This window comes from Corythoichthys intestinalis, chromosome 7 (genome assembly GCF_030265065.1).
Source record: "Corythoichthys intestinalis isolate RoL2023-P3 chromosome 7, ASM3026506v1, whole genome shotgun sequence".
Classification (NCBI taxonomy): Eukaryota; Metazoa; Chordata; class Actinopteri; order Syngnathiformes; family Syngnathidae; genus Corythoichthys; species Corythoichthys intestinalis.
Genome location: NC_080401.1, coordinates 9,980,397 through 9,999,274, shown reverse-complemented (window position 1 = coordinate 9,999,274; position 18,878 = coordinate 9,980,397). Strand labels below are relative to the sequence as shown.

The 18,878-nt window shown below is 39.4% G+C and overlaps 1 protein-coding gene across 3 annotated transcripts in view; it reads left to right on the top strand.

Annotated features, from left to right (window-relative positions):
* The window catches only part of bcar3 (BCAR3 adaptor protein, NSP family member), a 181,047-nt gene that overhangs the window by 30,644 nt on the left and 131,525 nt on the right, over positions 1-18,878 (top strand). Inside the window, exon 1 of one of the 3 annotated variants that reach the window (XM_057841254.1) lies at positions 10,961-11,144. The exons of 1 other annotated variant lie outside the window; for it this stretch is intronic. The gene's annotated coding sequence lies outside the window, so the exon portion shown is untranslated. Of the gene's footprint in view, positions 1-10,960; positions 11,145-13,043; positions 13,065-18,878 lie in introns of those variants that run through there. One more of the 3 variants, XM_057841255.1, reaches the window with a different exon arrangement.

Genomic DNA, 18,878 nt, shown 5'->3' with positions numbered 1-18,878 from the left:
ATGGCCGTTTGGAGAAGGCACCTTTCAAGTCTCACAGACCTCGAGCAGTTGGCCAAAGAAGAATGGTCTAAAATTCCAGCAGAGCATTGTAAGAAACTCATTGATGGATACCGGAAGCGGTTGTTCGCAGACGTTTTGTCTAATATTTGTGCTACCAAGTATTAGGCTGAGGGTGCCAATAATTTTGTTTGGCCCATTTTTGGAGCTTTGCGTAAAATGATAATGATTTATTTCTTTTTTTTTCATTCTCTTTTGTGTTTTTTCGTTGCAAGCAAAATAAATGAAGATATTACTACCAAAGCATTTGTAATTGCAATCATTTTCTGGGAGAAATTTAGCATTATCTGACAGAATTGCAGGGGTTCAATACTTTTGGCCAGCAGTGTACACCATGCTTTGCTATTGCACAGCTATACAAACATAAATTAGTCGCGTAGTTCCTTGAGCACAGAGAGGTATATTTCAGTCAGCAGGTAATATTGCCCATTCTTCACGGTGAACAGGATCTTTTTGAAAACCAAAAAGGCTCACACGCCTCTTCCTGGTGCAGCAACAAAAGCCTGCAGCACATTGGGCTGACGTGATGCGAAAAATAAACGAATTAATCCGCAAAATCAGCTGAATACGCAGCCCTTTTGCATACCATAGTAATGGCTGTATAGTGAAGATGATCCCTCCCGCTGACGTCACATTTGCCTTATTCCTCAATCCAGACTCTGGCCAGGGGTCACTCATTTTTATGGTGGGGGAATAAAAAAAAATTGAATAAATATATCGATCACTTCCACACACATCCAAGCGGTCCATTTCATTCAGGAGCATAAAATACTACGTGAAATATGAAATAAACATGTTTTTTGCTCTTATAGGCACTTTAAATAGGCACTGCTTTTTACTTTTTACTGCATTATCCCTGCATGATATTTACATTTTTTGATGATCCTAAACATCTAAGTGGGTAAACAAGTTTCAGAAGAGAGAACAAATATCATACATTTTCACGGCATTATATTTATGTTATGTCATGTGTTAAATAACTTTCAGGTTACTGGCTGTTGTGGAGGAGAAGCTCTACTAAGATTCCTTGGCACAAGGGATAAACATGACCTGTAGTAAAATCTGCGTGTCGTCAACATTCTGCTGTAATCTAGCTTCTGTCAAAACAGAGTAGGTCCAGTCCTTGGAATTAGTCAAATCAGAGATACTATGAAAAGGAACACATGGACATCTGTCCATTTCTGTTTCTTGTTTTCAAAAGTCCTGCTTCTTGAAGTGGTGCTAAAGTCTTATTTTTTGACATTCTAGCTAAGATAACATTTCACCAGGTTTGCAAAGCAGTGTGCATTGAAGTTGCCTGAAATATCATTTTTCAAGCTATACAGTGGGGCAAAAAAGTATTTAGTCAGCCACCAATTGTGCAAGGTCTCCCACTTACAAAGTTGAGAGAGACCTGTTATTTTCATCATAGGTATACATCAACTATGAGAGGCAGAACGAGGGGGAAAAAATAAGAAAATCACTTTGTCTGATTTTTAAAGAATTTATTTACAAATTATGGTGGAAAATAAGTATTTGGTCAAGGAAAAAAAATCATCTCAATACTTTTATATTCCCTTTGATGGCAATGACTAAGGTCTAAACGTTTTCTCTAAGGCTACGTTCATACTACAGGTCTTAATGCACGAATCCGATTTTTTCGTGTTTTTCCGACTCGAGTGAGGCATTAACTTGACGGTCTGAACGTGACAAGTCGCATAGAACTGGACCATTTCAAATCCGATCTGGGTCACTTTCGTATGTGGTTCAAATCCAATCTGGGCCACATTTTTCCAGACTGTCGCGGCGGTCTGTACTGTCCAGTCTCTCAAATCGGAGTTCATGCAGCAATTACGTCATCAAAAAGCGAGAGAGACACCACAGTAGCGGTGCAGCTGTGCGTTATTAGCGCCTAGCTTGCCTTGAACACGGCTTTTTAGGAAGGGTCGGACTTGACAACAGTCATAAAAATAAAAATGGGTTGAGGATAAGCCTGAGAATGATCGGTTTTCTGTCTGCTCTATATAAGCAATATTTCAATATGGCTTACACGGCCGAGAGTCGGGGCAAACTGCGCGTATGTGTGTGAGTGTGACATGCACAGACAGTGCGTGCATGCTATCGATCCATATACTTTGAAAATAAACCTAAACTGGGATTATTTATGTCTGTTATTTGTTATTAAGTCCTCTTTTTAAAAAGAAAAATATGATATCCCTGGAATGACGGATGACAGCCAGCATGTGTGGTCATTTGTTATTATGCTTCTGCGCATGCGGGTCGTCTTGCTCAGCGCTTGTCGGACTGAATGGTCTCAATGGACAACGGCAGTCTGAACGGGCACGCCAAAAAAACAGATATGACAAAAAATCGGATTCGTGCATTAAGACTTGTAGTATGAACGTAGCCTAAGTCTTCACAAGTTTTTCACACACTGTTGGTGGTATTTTTGTCCATTCCTCCATGCAGATCTCCTCGAGAGTAATGTTTTGAGGCTGTTGTTGGACTTTCAACTCCCTCCAAAGATTTTGTATGGGGTTGAGATCTGCAGAAGACTAGGCCACCCCACGACCTTGAAATGCTTCTTACAAAGCCACTCTTTGTTTCCAAGGCAGTGTGTTTGGGATTATTGTCATGCTGAAAGACCCAGCCATGTTTCATCTTCAATGCCCTAGCTTATGGAAGAAGGTTTTCACTCAAAATCTCACGACACATGGCCCCATTCGTCATTTCCTTTACACGGATCGGACGCCCTGGTCCCTTTGCAGAAAAACTGCTGTAAAGCATGATGTTTGCACCCCCTTGCTTCACAGTAGGTATGGTGTTCTTTGGATGCAATTCAGTATTCTTTCTCCTCCAAGCATGAGAAGTTGTGTTTTTTACCAAAAAGTTCTATTTTTTAGTTTCATCTGACCATATGACATTCTCCCAGTCCTCTTCTGGATCATCCAAATGCTCTCTAGCAAACTTCGGATATACCAGGATGTATACTGACTGGGGGACACGTCTGGCACTGCAGGATTTCAGTCCTTGGTGGTGTACTGTATTACTGATAGTAGCCTTTGTTACTTTGGTCCCAGCTCCTTGCACAAGGTCCCCAATTGTGGTTCTGGGAATTTTGCTCACCAGTCTTGTGATCCTTTTGACCCCACGAGGGAGAATACCAGTGGTCTTGTCTATTTTCCATTTTCTAATCATCGCTCCCACAGTTCATTTCTTCACATCAAGGTGTTTACCTATTGCAGATTCAGTCTTCTCAGCCAGGTGCAGGTTTACAATTTTGTTTCTAGTGTCCTTTGACAGCTCTTTGGTCATGGCCATAGTGGTGTTTGGAGTGTGACTGTTTGAGGTTGTGGACAGGTGTCTTTTATACTGAAAATGAGTTCAAACTAGGGCTGTCAAACGATTAAATTTTTTAATCGAGTTTATTACAGCTTAAGAATTAATTAATCATAATTAATCGCAATTCAAACCATCTATGAAATGACACAAGATTGATATATACATTCAACATACGGTACATAACTACTGTATTTGTTTATTATAACAATAAATCAACAATATGGCATTAACGTTATTAACATTCTGTTAAAGCGATCCATGGATAGAAAGAGTTGTAGTTCTTAAAAGATAAATGTTAGTACAAGTTATAGAAATTTTATATTAAAACCCCTCTTAATGTTTTCGTTTTAATAAAATAAAAAAAATAAAATAAAATAAACTAGTAGCCCGCCATTGTTGATGTCAATAATTACACAATGCTCATGGGTGCTGAAGCCCATAAAATCAGTTGCACCCAAGCGCCAGCAGAGGGCGACAAAACTCCAAAAAACACAAGTAACAAGTGGACATTGCACTGTGATGTCATTTTAATCTGTTTGAGCGGGGCATGTGCGTTAATTGGGTCAAATATTTTAAAATATTTTAACGTGATTAATTGAAAAAATTAATTACCGCCCGTTAACGCGATAATTTTGACAGCCCTAGTTCAAACACGTGCCATTAATACAGATAACGAGTGGAGAGGACAGAGGAGCCTCTTAAAGAAGTTACAGCTCTGTGAGAGCAATAAATCTTGTTTGTTTGTAGGTGACATATTTATTTTCCACCCTAACTTTTGTCTCATTCTGTCTCTCATAGTTGAGGTATTCCTATGATGACAATTACAGGCCTCTCGCATCTTTTTAAGTGGGAGAACTTGCATAATTGGTGGCTGACTAAATACTTTTTTGCCCCACTGTAGCTGGTCCTCTTGGCTTTGGTTTCTGCAAAAGTTGAATGATAGCTGATGATCCAAATTAATATTCAATATTTGCTATTTACACTTCGCTCTTATTGGCCATCGGTGGAGTGGGTGTATAGCCTGGTAAGCCAACCTGATTTTTGCCATGTACAAGATACATAACAAGTCAGTCAAGTCTTCTGTGGTTTTCAAAATTGATGTTAGGTAGGGCTAACAGGCACAGACTGAATCACGAACTAATCACGAAAGTGACATAAACATAGCGCGACTCATGCTGTTTGTTGTAGTCAATTTGTTTGTAGTTAAAAAATAATGATGACTAATGAACAATAACAGCCTATTCAAGATAAACATGGGCAGTTCATGGTGTTTTGTTATATATGTACAGTACTTGTTTTTGAAAAGAGACCAAATGCTTAAAGTATGTACGAAAGATTTGCAGATAGGTCTTGGTCTGACAGCACAGAGAGGAGTATTTCAGTCAGGAATCAAACTTTCACTCAGACTTCCTGGTTCCAAAATACTTAGATATTCCTATTTTTCCTGAAATATAACATTCACCCAATTGACGCCAACGCACTTACACAGTGCCTCAAGTCTGGAGGTCATTACTGTCTTGCAGGCATCTGGAGGCAACGCACAGGAGATGGGAAAACAACAAAACAAAAGTTGATCAAGGACCAGGCAAGGAGGCCATGAGAAATGTGCCTCCTAGACAGCAAACAGCTTCAGTGTGGTTGAGGTCACAGTTTAAAAAAAGTGACACAGATGGGAACCGGTCATGCGACAAAAGTATTGTACCTCATGACGGCTTTTCTCAGTGCTGAAAGTGCTATTAGTGGGCAATGGCACATTTTTGAAATGACATATCGTTATATCGACTAGCTATGACTTAAGGCTGATTTATGCTTTTGTGTTGTGGTGACAGAGGACCTACACCGTTAACGCGGACCCGATTTGGACTCTGACGTTCGCCTCCCGAAAATCCTGACTACGCATCACTTCGACGTATCGTGACACGAACGTCAACGGACTGTGATTCGTCCGCTTAGAACCTGGTTCAGCACAAAACACCGCCATTTTCAAACACCTCCGCAAACTTTCTCTGTGGCGCTTACACCTCAACATTTTTATTAACATTTTTTGTTAAATATTGCTTAGCTGCAGCTCCAAATACATGCGTTCCATCTCCGTTGCCATTGCTGTCTGTGACCGGAGGAAAACTGAAAGAATCGACAAGAGTCCCCCAAAACTGTACAAAGACGAAGCCACACCTTAATAGTGGCTTTGCGGTGAATTACAGAGCAATGCGTTCCCTTGATGCAGAACTTTGAATGCTCAATGATGACGTTGGGTTTACTTTTTCGCTCACCGTTAACACAACGCAGAAGCATAATTCAGCCCTTATTGATATGAATATTTCAAATAGTGCTGCAATGATTAATCGATTAACTTGAGTATTCGATTAGAAAAAAAAAAATCGAATTAATTTTGTTGCTTCGAGTATTCGTTTAAATCAACGTGGCGTTATAATGGTTTGTTTTGAACGTGTTTGCATTTAGTTTTATTGATGAGGGTGGATACACTGCCCTCTGGTCTGCCTCTTTTCACATGGCTGAATCCAACTGCTCCCTGTTAAGACCAATGTAAGCTAAGTTTTTGTTTGAGCTAATGTTTTTAATATATTCTTAATTGAGTTTATATGTATATTTAGCCGTTTTTTTTTTTTTTTTGTGGGAATATGTGTCCGAACCATTTGTTAAGAGCATTGTAAAAAAAAAAAAAAAAAAAAAAAAACTTTAGCATTTAAGCTAGCGGATTTCTTCTGTGTAAGTTAGCCGATTGTTCTTTTGCTGTACATACATCCTCATTTTTAATTTTTTTTTTTATATCGCTTGAGGCTCCGCTCAGTGTTCATGTTCCTTATCCGATTACTCGATTAATCAAACTAACTAGTCCACCGATTAATCGACTACTAAAATATTCGATAGCTGCGGCCCCAATTTCAAAGATAAAAAATCTAGGCAGTGAAATTGGTTCCTATGCTAAAGCTTGACCGTTTAACCTGTATATCCATCTCATCAAAAGACTGAATGACACTATCTACCTGCCCTATTCTATTTAAAATTTAGTAATGAAACTTGCATCTCTATTGATTTAATTGGTTAAAAGCACTTGCGCTATTAGTTTTTGAAAATGAATGACTCATTTAGGCTTTGTGCCAAAACTGTATATTGAAGCCTACATGTTCAAGTGCCAAGGAAGGGCTTGGTCTAAGGAAGCATCAACAGGAAGCACTGGAAACTGCTGTAATGATGTGAGCATCATACACATTTTAGTCTTCAGATTTTTCTCAGTTTAGGATGAAACCTTGAATTGTCTGACTCTGCTGTAATGTATTGTGCAGTTAAACCAAAATCAAGCATGCAAATCCTTAAAATACACTGAATGGCTCCGTGTCCCAGTTCTTTAATCCCACACATCCATTTTTGATACCGCTTATTAGGGTCACGGATGTGTTGCAGCGTATACAGGCTGATTTTGGGTGAGGGGTTAGCAACACCCTGGACTGCGCACTAGCCAATCACAGGGCACATATAGACTAGTAACCACACACAAATACATTTACACCTAGGGACAATTTTGTTCTTCAGCTTACCTAAAAATTTTGGGAACAAAGCCGTGGTACCAAGACAAAAGCCATGCAACCAAACAAAATATGCTAAATTAAAATGAATCATGGTTTTGTCAAAATAATCGCATAATGGGAAACCCTTTACCTTTGGCGCACTCACATTTTTATTCCTAATAAAGAACAGTACAGTTACACCTCTCCTTGATCACTGTTAACATACAGTTTTCATTGTAAAATGATAGCATTCCATGAGTCATACACATATATACAGTGTACAGTGTACACTGTATGAGAGAATACATACACCAGCTGAAGAAGACAGCTTGTACTGTCGCTATAAAATTTTTAGGAAATCCAAGCAAGGTATGAGGAAGGGAATGGTGATTCACCATGAAGGTTCCTGGAAGTACCACCCTCTCCCACACAAAAATGTAAGGTTTTTTTTTTCATGCCTGTGTGAAATCGCAGCTAAAACATGTTCAAAAATACTAACTCAAGTTTTCTGTAGTTATTTATATGTCAAACCACTTGTACTGAAGATCATGTGAACCTAGAATAAGCTTTACTGACAGCAAAACAATATTCTTGTGTATTTGTTTTGCTTCACACTATGTTTCTCCAGGTCTTCACTTTAGCCATATTCCCTTGCTAGCAAATCTGACTAGAAAGACAACAACACACTTATGATGACCAAGTGTTTGTAATAACATATGTTGTAGTAGGTCTCTTGAAAATATTTTGATGGTTGCACCTTGTAAAATTTATAAGTCATCTTGCCATTTTCAACATCTCTTGGATAAGAATACACTCAGTGCTGACAAATGTATCTTAGTCAACACTGAGACTAGTGCAGGGGTCCTCAGATACAAATCTTGAAGGTCCACAATTTTTTTTTTTCATACAAGCGCGAGTCCATTTTTTAATGTCGGTTAAGTAAAAGGCAGGTCGAAGGATGTAATGGTGGTTTTCTTTTGACCAAACAAAAATACAGTGCACATTCTGATTAAAAGAAAATAAATTAACAAAACATTTTCTTGACTTAAAATAAAAATACAAAAAAAAAAAAAACATGCAAGTACAATGTTTACGCATGTACACTAAATAATTGACAAGCTCTGTCATTTAGTTGCAAACGTAATATTTACTGACAGTAACTTTAACAGTAAAACACTGCTCAAAGAGAGAAATGGCATTTGGGGGTCAGAAAGTTGTTTAATCACATCATCAGACAGTACTTCAGTGCGTCTTGTGGTTGATGAATCTGAGAGTGAAATTTGATTTTTTGTTGTCACTTCCTCCTTTTCTTTTCCTTCGAACATTTCTGCCATCACTTCAATCATGCACTCTTTTATTATTTCTCCATCAGAGAACGGTTTCTTATGTTTGGCCAACACTCACGACACTCTGAATGAGCACTCTGTTGCAATTTGTTGTTGTGTCATAGATTTAACAATAACCTTCCTTGACTCTTGACATGACTGCTTCAACCTGTTAATTTCTTGCCTTCTCAATTCTGATTTAGGAGGAAACTTCTCGTCAAAAGAGCTGTGCTCTTTAACATAATGGCGTATCACATTTTCAATTTTTATCAGAGCAACTGTCTTGAAGCATGTTAAGCACATAGGTTTGATACTTGCAGTTGGTAAAATGGACGCATATTTGTTAGTCCATTCCTCATTGAAACGGCGATTTTCGTTCTACATTTTTCTTCTCTTGGTCAACTTTGAGCATGCCATTTCGTTAGATTCGTTCTTCTACTGGTGGCAAACAAAAAACAAACAGCTTGCAAAGTCTCGGGAGCGACTTGTGTTTCACACTGCTGCGGTCCGTCGATTCTAGCTAGCTAGCAGCATACAGGCTCTCTCAGCCAATCAGCGCATCCATGCAGGGTTTCTCCGTCAATCAGCGCATCGTTGTCTTAGCGATGACAACAGAAGTGGGAACATGGAAGATATTTGACTAAAAATGAAATAGAATTTAGCAATAGAATAGTAGCGTATATTGATAGATCGGCGATTTAAACAAATAATATACTAGTCCTTCTAAAAAAAATAGCATATTGTGATATTGTAAGTTCATTATTTTCTGTAATGCACTGATAAACATTAGACTTTCATATATTTTAGATTCGTTACACACAACTGAAGTAGTTCAAGCCTTTTATTGTTTTAATATTGATGATTTTGGCAAAAAAGTCAAGAAAAAACAAAAATCCCTATCTGAAATTTCTCATATTTCATCCGACCAATTCAAAAAAGTGTTTTTTAATACAAAAAAAGTCAACCTTCAATTATTATATCAGCTATGCACTCAATACTTGGTCGGGAATCCTTTTGCAGAAATGACTGCTTCAATGCGCCGTGGCATGGAGGCAATCAGCCTGTGGCACTGCTGAGGTGTTATGGAGGTTCAGGATGCTTCGATAGCGGCCTTAAGCTCATCCACAGTGTTGGATCTGGTGTCTCTCAACTTCCTCTTCACAATATCCCACAGATTCTCTATGGGGTTCAGTTCAGGAGAGTTGGCAGGCCAATTGAGCACAGTAATGCCATGGTCAGTAAACCATTTGCCAGTGGTTTTGGCACTGTGAGCAGGTGCCAGGTTATGCTGAAAAATGAAATCTTTATCTCCATGAAGCTTTTCAGCAGATGAAAGCATGAAGTGCTCCAAAATCTCCTGATAGCTAGCTGCATTGACCCTGCCCTTGATAAAACACAGTAGACCAAAACCAGCAGCCGACATGGCACCCCAGACCATCACTGTCTGTGGGTACTTGACACTGGACTTCAGGCATTTCGGCATTTTCTTCTCCCCAGTCTTCCTCCAAACTCTGGCACCTTGATTTCCGAATGACAAGCAAAATTTGCTTTCATCTGAAAAAAGTACTTTGGACCACTGAGCAACAGTCCAGTGCTGCTTCTCTGTAGCCCAGGTCAGGCTGTTTCAGGTTCAAAAGTGGCTTGACCTGGGGAATGCGGCACCTGTAGCCCATTTCCAGCACACGCCTGTGCACGCTGGCTCTGGATGTTTCTACTCCAGACTCAGTCCACTGTTTCTGCAGGACCCCCAAGGTCTGGAATTGGCCCTTCACCACAATCTCTCTCAGGGTGCGGTTACCTCTTCTGGTTGTGCAGCGTTTTTTTGCAACAATTTTTCGTTCCCACAGACTTCCCACTGAGGTGCCTTGATATAGTACTCTGGGAACAGCCTATTTGCTCAGAAATTTTCTGTGTCTTAGCTTCTTGCTTGAGGGTGTCAATGATGGCCTTCTGGACAGCAGTCTGGGAGTTATTAAAAGCAATCTTTCGCAGGGGTTTTGAGTTAATTCGTGGATTCCGATGGTTAGGTTAGTAGCTTCTTTAGAGTACCTTTTCATGATATGCAATTTTTTTGCGATAGGGATTTTTGATTTTTCTTGACATTTTTACCAAAATCATCAATATTAAAACAATAAAAGGCTTGAACTACTTCAGTTGTGTGTAATGAATCTAAAATATATAACAGTCTAATGTTTATCAGTACATTACAGAAAATAATGAACTTTATCACAAAATGCAAATTCTTTGAGAAGGATCAGTATATGTTTAAAAAAAAGTATTTTTTTGTATTTTTTATGGAAAACCGCTAATTGAGAACCCCGGGTCTAGTGGTTACATTTTCTAAAGTGCTCCCCAAGTTACTTAGTTTGAACCACGCATTGGTTTTTCATGCGCTGGCTGCAAATGGCAACATGAGGTCACAGCTAAATCATCTTAGAACACCCGGTCAGTGGCTGGTAGTGTGGAGATTCTACACAAAAAAGACTGAGAGCAATGAAATATGAAGCTGTGAAGGCAACTGAGGGAGAAAGAGATGAGAGGAGGCGAGCAGGGAATGGGGGTGGGGGGCACAGGGACTTTTGTTCTGTGCTGGGGGCAGGATTTGTTGCAGATGGGGCGGGGAGTAGGGTACAAGACGCAACAGGGTGGGAAAAAAAGGAACCCCTGCACAGTAGATAGTGAGGTAAGGGGGCGTGGACTCACAAATCACACCCTGGAGGGGGAAAGAGGAGGGCAGAGATTGCCATAGAGCGCCACTACTTGTTGTTGCCTGTCTGAGGCAGCGTGAGAGTTGTTGTCCTCCAGTCACTCTGCTAGGTGCTCATTCAAACAAACTATGAGTCTGAGGAAATTTGATGGAAGAATATAAACGAGGATAATTTCAAGCTGTAAGAAAGGAGAACAATATCAAGTAAGTTGTGTGCGCATTTACTGTCTGCATGTGTAGGAATGAAGATGTTCAATATAGCTGTCATCCCCTCTTTAGTGTCTTTACATATTGTACTGTCACTGCTTTGGGAAGTCAGAAATGGGAAAGATGAGTTAGCTTTTGTCACAACTTTAATTTTATTTAATTTTTTTGTCTTAAGAATTAGTTTTATTATGGGAATTTTAGGGGCAATAAATGGACATCCCAAGGCACTGGGTGTTGCTGTGGTTGCGTGAGTGAGTGGTTTAAACTGTGGAAACCCCTGTAGGAAACAATTACAAGAAGATAGATAAGACCTTGATCTTTATTTGTTTTCTTGTTTTATCGTCCTTGGATTTGTGAATTTTCTCTTAAATCTTAGATGTGTTTATTTATTTTGTATGTGCACAGTTGAAATATAAAGCAAACATTACCTATACAACCAGACTATCACCATAATGATAAGTTTGGAAGTATTCACTGTTTTACTCTGGAACATTTTGACAAGTGAAGTGAATATAGCTCAGAGCAAAATTAAGTACATATCTTGAAGAGCCACCCATAACATGTATAGATAGACATACGTATGTGCGGGTGCATGTGCATGTGGTTGGGCTTGTAATTTTTGTGCATTCAGCATGTTGTGTGACATTATCATATGTGTTTGTGGTTTCCTTTTTAAATAAGGCTCATTATCAGAATTAGTTCTAAACTGTTATTGTTAGAGCTCTTATAACATTGAGCCTAGTGTGTCTGTGTTTGCATGAATGTGCATGCGTGTGTCTGTTTGCTTGTGGTTGTAGTGGGATGAAGTGGTTGGTATTTCAAACAGCCGTCAACACTGACTACTGAGACTTAGATCTACTGACTGACAACGTTCACATTCTACAAAAAACGCAATTTTGAGCCACTCATGACACGATAAGCCATATAATCAAATTTCCTTCTAGAATTTTATTTAACTTCATGTAACTACATTAAAAGTCACTTTTTATTGGGTGAATGAGTATCTTCTGACAGGAAACCACAGAACAGAGACTAAAAATTTTTGTTAAAGATCAATGAAAAAGAAATGATACCGTATTTTCCGCACTATGAGGCGCACCTAGAGGCCTTCAGTTTTTCTAAAAAAACAAACAAAAAAACAAGACTTATAGCCTTATACTCCTATGCGCCTTATATATGGATCAATATTGGTTAATCATGGCATGACATTTCCTTGAGCGCAGCACCATTTAGCGGATGTGTAACTCAACTCCAACCACTACTACTAGTACTACTACTTCGCCTTAATAATGCAATGTGGCCTATATGTGAAAACAGTATTACAGTGGTATGAAAAAGTATCTAAAACTTTTGGAATCTCTCAAATTTCTGCATAAAATCACCATCAAATGTGATCTGATCTTTGTCAAAACCATACAGAACCATACAGTGTCTGCTTTAACTAAAACCACCCAAACATTGATAGGTTTTCATATTTTAATGAGGATAGTATGCAAACAATGACAGAATGGGGGGAAAATAAGTAAGTGAACAATCACATTCAATATTTTGCGGTCCCTGTTTTGGCAGCAATAACTTCAACCAGACGCTTCCTGTTGCTGCAGATCTGGCACATTGATCAGGACTAATCTTGGCCCATTCTTCTCTCCAAAAGTGCTGTAGTTCAGTCAGATTCCCAGGGATGTCTGGCATGAATCACTGTCTTTAGGTCATGCCACAGCATCTCACTGGGGTTCAAGTCTGGACTTTGACTTGGCCACTCCAGAACGTGTATTTTGTTCTTCTCAAACCATTCTGAAGTTGATTTACTTCTGTGTTTTGGATCATTGTCTTGTTGCAGCATCCATCCGCTTTTTAGCTTCAACTGTCTGACCCTCCCTCCACTATGCTGATGAGGTGGATGAGGTGTTGATGCTGGTGAGCTGTTCCATTTTCCCTCCGCACTTGACATTGTGTGTTACTCCCAAACAATTCAACTTTGGTTTCATCAGTCCACAAAATATTTTGCCAAAACTTCTGTGGAGTGTCCCAGTGCCTTTTTGTAAACATTAAATGAGCAACAATGTTTTTTTTTTTTAGACAGCATTGGCTTCCTCTGTGGAGTCCTCCCATGAACACAATTCTTGGCCATAGTTTTACATATAATTGATGTGTGCACATACATATTGGACTGTGCCAGTGATTTCTGTAAGTCTTTAGCAGACACTTTAGGGTTCTTTTTTACCTCTCTGAGTATTATGCGCTGAACTCTTAGCGTCATCTTTGGTGGATGGCCACTCCTTGGGAGCAACGGTGCCAAACTCTCTCCATTTGTAGACACCTTCTCTGACTGTCGATTGATGAACATCCAGACTTTTAGAGATGGTTTTGTATCCTTTCCCAGCTTTATACAAATCAACAATCCTTGATCGCAGGTCTTCAGACAGCTCTTTTGACTGAGCCATGACGCACATCAGACAATGCTTCTCATCAAGACATTTCTTACCTGGTGTGTGTTTTATAGTTGGCAGGGCAGCTTTAAACCACTCATCAGTGATTGGGCACACACCTGACTTAAAATGCTTGGTAAAAATTGGTTTCAATTGGTTTTTAAGTCTCCTAAGGCGGAGGGCTCACTAACTTATTTTATCCCCTTCTGTCATTGTTTGCATGCTATCCTCATTAAAATATGAAAACTTGTAAATGTTCAGGTGGTTTTAGTTAAAGCAGACACTGTATTCTCATTTGTTTGATTTTGACAAAGATCAGATTACATTTGATGGTGATTTTATGCAGAAAATTTGAGAAATTCCAAAAGGTTTAGATACTTTTTCATACCACTGTAAAATAGGCCATTCATTGAAGGTGCGCCTTATACTCCCATGTGCATGATAGTGCAGAAAATACAGTACTATTTCTCTCATTGTGACACTCATTACTGTCTTTGGACATATGAAAACTAAGGGTAGGAACCTCTGGGTACCTCACGATATGATACGAGTTGCGATACATGGCTAACGATAATGATTATCTCACAATACGGCGATGTATCAATATATGGATCAAGAAGTAATTCTACAAATTTTTACTATATGAGTAATAAACAGAAAAACAAGCTATTTTCATTCTTCTGCAGTGAATTGAATTTATCACTTGTAGACTTCCAATTCATTTGAGCTGATGGCAGTCAATGGCAACTAATGAGTTTACCCTTGGGGCATTTCAGGTAATTTGCTTTTGATTTTCCGTCACTTCCTGTTGATTTTGGGTCACATAATGGGAAGTGACCCGGGAATCTCCACAAACGAATAGGCAGTGACTCAAACTCAACTGAAAATGACTTGACAATAAAGCTGAACTTGACTTGACTGTAAAGCCCCGAAAATCGGAAAGAATGGCTGCGAATGCTGTGGTTTTGAATGTGCGAACATTCATTCGCCCCTCCCAGTCTAAATGAATTGGGCGTCTAGTGCTGACAATGGCAGCCATTGAGTTAGCAGAGAGGCTATTTTAGTTGAAGATTTTGGGAGCAACTTGTTGGCTCCTTTTTTTATGTTTTGTTTTTGACACCATTTTAAAACAATATATCGATTCTTAGCAGGAGCATATCGATAACCTTTTGGGATACAGAATATAACGATATATCACCATTTCAATATTTTGTTACACCCCTAATGGCAACATGAGATTTTTGTTAATATTTTGTGACTCTATTCTTTAAAAGTAATTTGTATGACATTCTTTTTTTCACTTTTCATTTTAAGCAGTGGGATTCATGTTCACCAATAGAAACGTTTTAAAGCCAAACCTACATAATGCACAAAAAATTAGACTTAATATTCCATGCATGCATTTTCTATACCACTTCAGGGCAAGGGCATATGTTTGCATAGGGACATTAGGGACAGAACACTACCAACTTTCCAGGATGATCAAATTGTCCTCACCAACTTTTTAAGAAACCATATTTGCAGTAGTTATATAGGTTATTTAGATTGTCTTCTCATATGTTATTAGGATAGAATACACCCTAGTATTACTTTCAAAATGTTCAGACTCACATTTATCCCTTTTCACTTGCTGAATGTGCCGGTCCATTTACTCCCCTGAAACATACGGAATTGGCTGATGACTTGACCCCGTGGGCCCCCCTCCCGCAACACAGACACACATGGACACAGCTACACGCACACTCACAGACGGATTCATGTTGACAACATGCCGCCTCCTCCACCCAATCGAAGAGGAGGGATTTTAGATTTTTTTTTTCGGCCAGCAGTATCCACTGTAAGTAAGGTAAAAAGACGTTAATGTTGTGGAGGAGGGGGAAACACCATTAATTTTGCTACTGAAAGTCCGACCTGCATCAGAGTTAGCATAACATTAAACTGTGTGAACTTTCTCACCTGCGAAACTACTGTGGTCAGGCCAGCCTCCAGAAGGAACAACGAAGTCAAGCTAGCCGTCTCTCATTTGGGATCTTTGTTGGCATTTTGTGCATTACGGTAATGCAACGTGGTGGCTTCAGAGTGCCTTTATTAAGTCCCTTTATTAAAAAAAAAAAATGGGGAGCTATCCAAGAATAGATCCACTTCACACTGACATGAACATGAACTGACATGAAAAAAAAAATCTGTGAAATGAAACCACACATCAGAATTTCATGAGAGTACTTTGGTTCGAGTCTTGGAGTAGTCTAGTATGCCTCACATGAAGCTCGGTCCTTGCATATCTGATTTTTTTTTTTTTGGTCATTATTTTTTACCCAAATCACGTTTACATTACAATACTTTAGTTTGAGCCTAGGGGGTGCTCCAGTGTCCCCCAGAGGTGGACCCATTCTTGGATAGCTCTCCATTTTTTTAGATAAAGGGACTTGCATTCAAAGATGTTTCTTTAGTAGTTTTTGAAAACCAAGGTTTGAATCGAATGTTGTATCCCCTGAACCAATACACCTGAACGTTATATAAGTCAAAACAGATTTATTTGCATTGATCATTTAGCCTATCAATTAACTCAGTTCATAATTGTGAGAATGTAGCCCTGACCCCTGTTCTGTTTGATCTCATTAATGTCCTGTCCCCAGCAAAAACATGCAGGTTATGCGGTTACATTGTCCATACTGGGCATGTGCCAGTATAAGATTCTGATGGTATGATAACCTTAAGCCAAAATATCACGGTTTCATGGCATTGCAAATCATATTGGAGGTATTGCCTTCTCTAAGCCGTGGCCGGCTCTAACTTTTTTGTATCAGAAGTATTCCCATACCAGCGATTTCGTTTTCCTCGATGGGGAGGAAAAGTTCAGGAGTTTCACCTCCTCCAGCCATCGTGTTGCACAGCTGACTCACTGACACTGAGCAACAACCGGTGGGGAGGGTTAAGCCTTGTATCTATAAGCAAGGGATTTCTCCCAGCATTTTTGGAACAAAAAAAAAAAAAAAAGCTAATACCGTAGGAACATTACGACGGAAAATTTTTATGTTTTGAAAATTTGGCATTTTTATACCACAGTATACCTTGAAACCGGTAACCGGCATATTTCTAATCCCTACGAATGTTGAGAGCAAACCTACGCCCTTGCTTCAGGGTCAAAGCTGACTTAGGCCATAGACTTTAAAACTCTATTAACCTGACACTTCGTCATTCTTTCATTCTTCGTCACGCCTTACAATAGGGAGCTGAGCTTCATTTGGTAATAGTCATTCGAAGACGGCACACGCTCATGTCCAAGTCGGATTTAAGCTTGCGAAAGCTGTACCGCATACAAACAGGAAGGATTGTCTCAGGAATGATTCGTTTGAGGATTCAAGGTAATTATTATATTTTTCGTACTATGCATGCATTTTTAATCATTGCATCATGGTTCGCCATATTTACGTAAAATAAACGCTAACTGCACTTTTTTTTTTTTTTTTGCTTTTAACCGAGAATGAAGACTGTTTTACGTCAATATCTATTGAAGAATTCAATGATTTAAGCATTTATTCACAAGAATTTTCACCAGAAAAGCTCTGTTTATGTCAGGCGGCCGCTAGCCTCATTTGCTAACAGAGTAGCATTGTACTTCGACATATTTCCGTGAAATAAACGCTAACTGCACGGTTTCTTTGCTTTTAACCAAGAATCGAGACTGTTTTGTATAGTAGGAAATCTATGCTTAGGCATCGGTCTTACTCCACCCTGTGCTTGTCTCTTGCTAGTCAGTTGTGGGCACAGAGCTACACAACCCATCCACTGTCACTCTCTAACTGAGTGGGAATTGAACCCACGCTGCTTTGACTGAAGTCAAGCGAAAGTACTTTTATGCCATCAGTGTTTGACCGAATAGCAAGCTTTGTCAGAGACAAGTAAAAAACAAAAAGAGATGTTATCTATATAAACAGACTGGGTGGCGTTTTATTAGAGTTGCTTACTTGAATGTAAACGAGCAATGAAGTATAATTGTATTGCACTAGCTTTCTAGAAGAGGCCTCTTATATCAATAAGGAAGGATCTTTGCACAATGCTGCGTGCTTGGCTTTGTGTGTTTATGTATTAGGAAAGTTTAAGCAAGGTTCACGTATAAGTTAAATGACAGCTACTGCTGTGGGCTTTAATAACAGCCACATGAATATAACATGGACACACACATACACTGGAGGGCCCACATAGTGAAGAGCGCAGTAGGACACCTCTCTCTGTCTACAAACAAAGGCTTGCTCTGAGCTGTAGTCATGTGACAGTTGTTCCCATTGTTCACTTTAGGCCAGGGGTGGTTTGACTAATGCACTCGTGTGCGTGTGTGAGAGTGCATGCGTGCGTTTTGCGTGTATCGGACCGAAGCAGGAAGACACTTGTAGCTTGCCAGAGGAAACCCCTTATTCCCAAGCATTTTGTTGTTCGTGCCCGACTTCCTTATTGTGTTATGTGTGTTTGTGCTTTGAGAGCAATTTGCATCTTGAAGATTCACCTCATTTTAACTCATAAAACATTGTGATGAGGATCTATTTCCTGCTTTATAATCCAGCTGTGTAAAGACACACTATGCACTCGTGAATTACATCTATAAAACCTCCTGTGCATGTCCATCTCCATATTATGAAAGTACCAGAGTATTAATCATGACACTCCCTGTCCTTCCTCGCTGATGCTTGAATAAGATAAGTGGCTGAGTGGCTTTGAGTAGGAACTGTAATTGTGCGAGAGATATTGTTGTATTCTTGTTTTATTGCAAGTAATCCTCTAAAATGAGCTGCCTGCTGTCTAAATGTTTACATTGCCATTTCCTCTTCCTGTTAATGTGGACATGTTTCCCACCCATTGCTGTGTGTACTATGTATAATCTTAGATTGATGTACAGCATACCCAAATTAACTTGTTCGTTGAAAGGTTTCATTATTAATCAAGTGAAAGCAGTTACAAGGGCCGCACACTATGTTATTGCAGTGATTCTAACTGCTATTTACTAGTAGACTAGTTCAGGGGTTCCCAACCTATTCCACTAAGGCACACTGTGGGTGCAGGATTTCATTCTTACCAAACAAGATGACAACACTTTTTCCCCAATCTGGTGTTTTACAAGTGCAATCAGTTGATTGCAGTCAGGTGTGGCTTGTTTTAGCAGAAGCCTCATTGGTTCAACTGTCTCTGCTGGATCGGCTGGAACAAAAACCAGGACCCACAGTGTGCCTTGAGGACTGGGTTGAAAACCCCTGGACTAGTTTATATGACGTTCTGTCATCGACCTCCTTGACCTGTAATTCCAAAG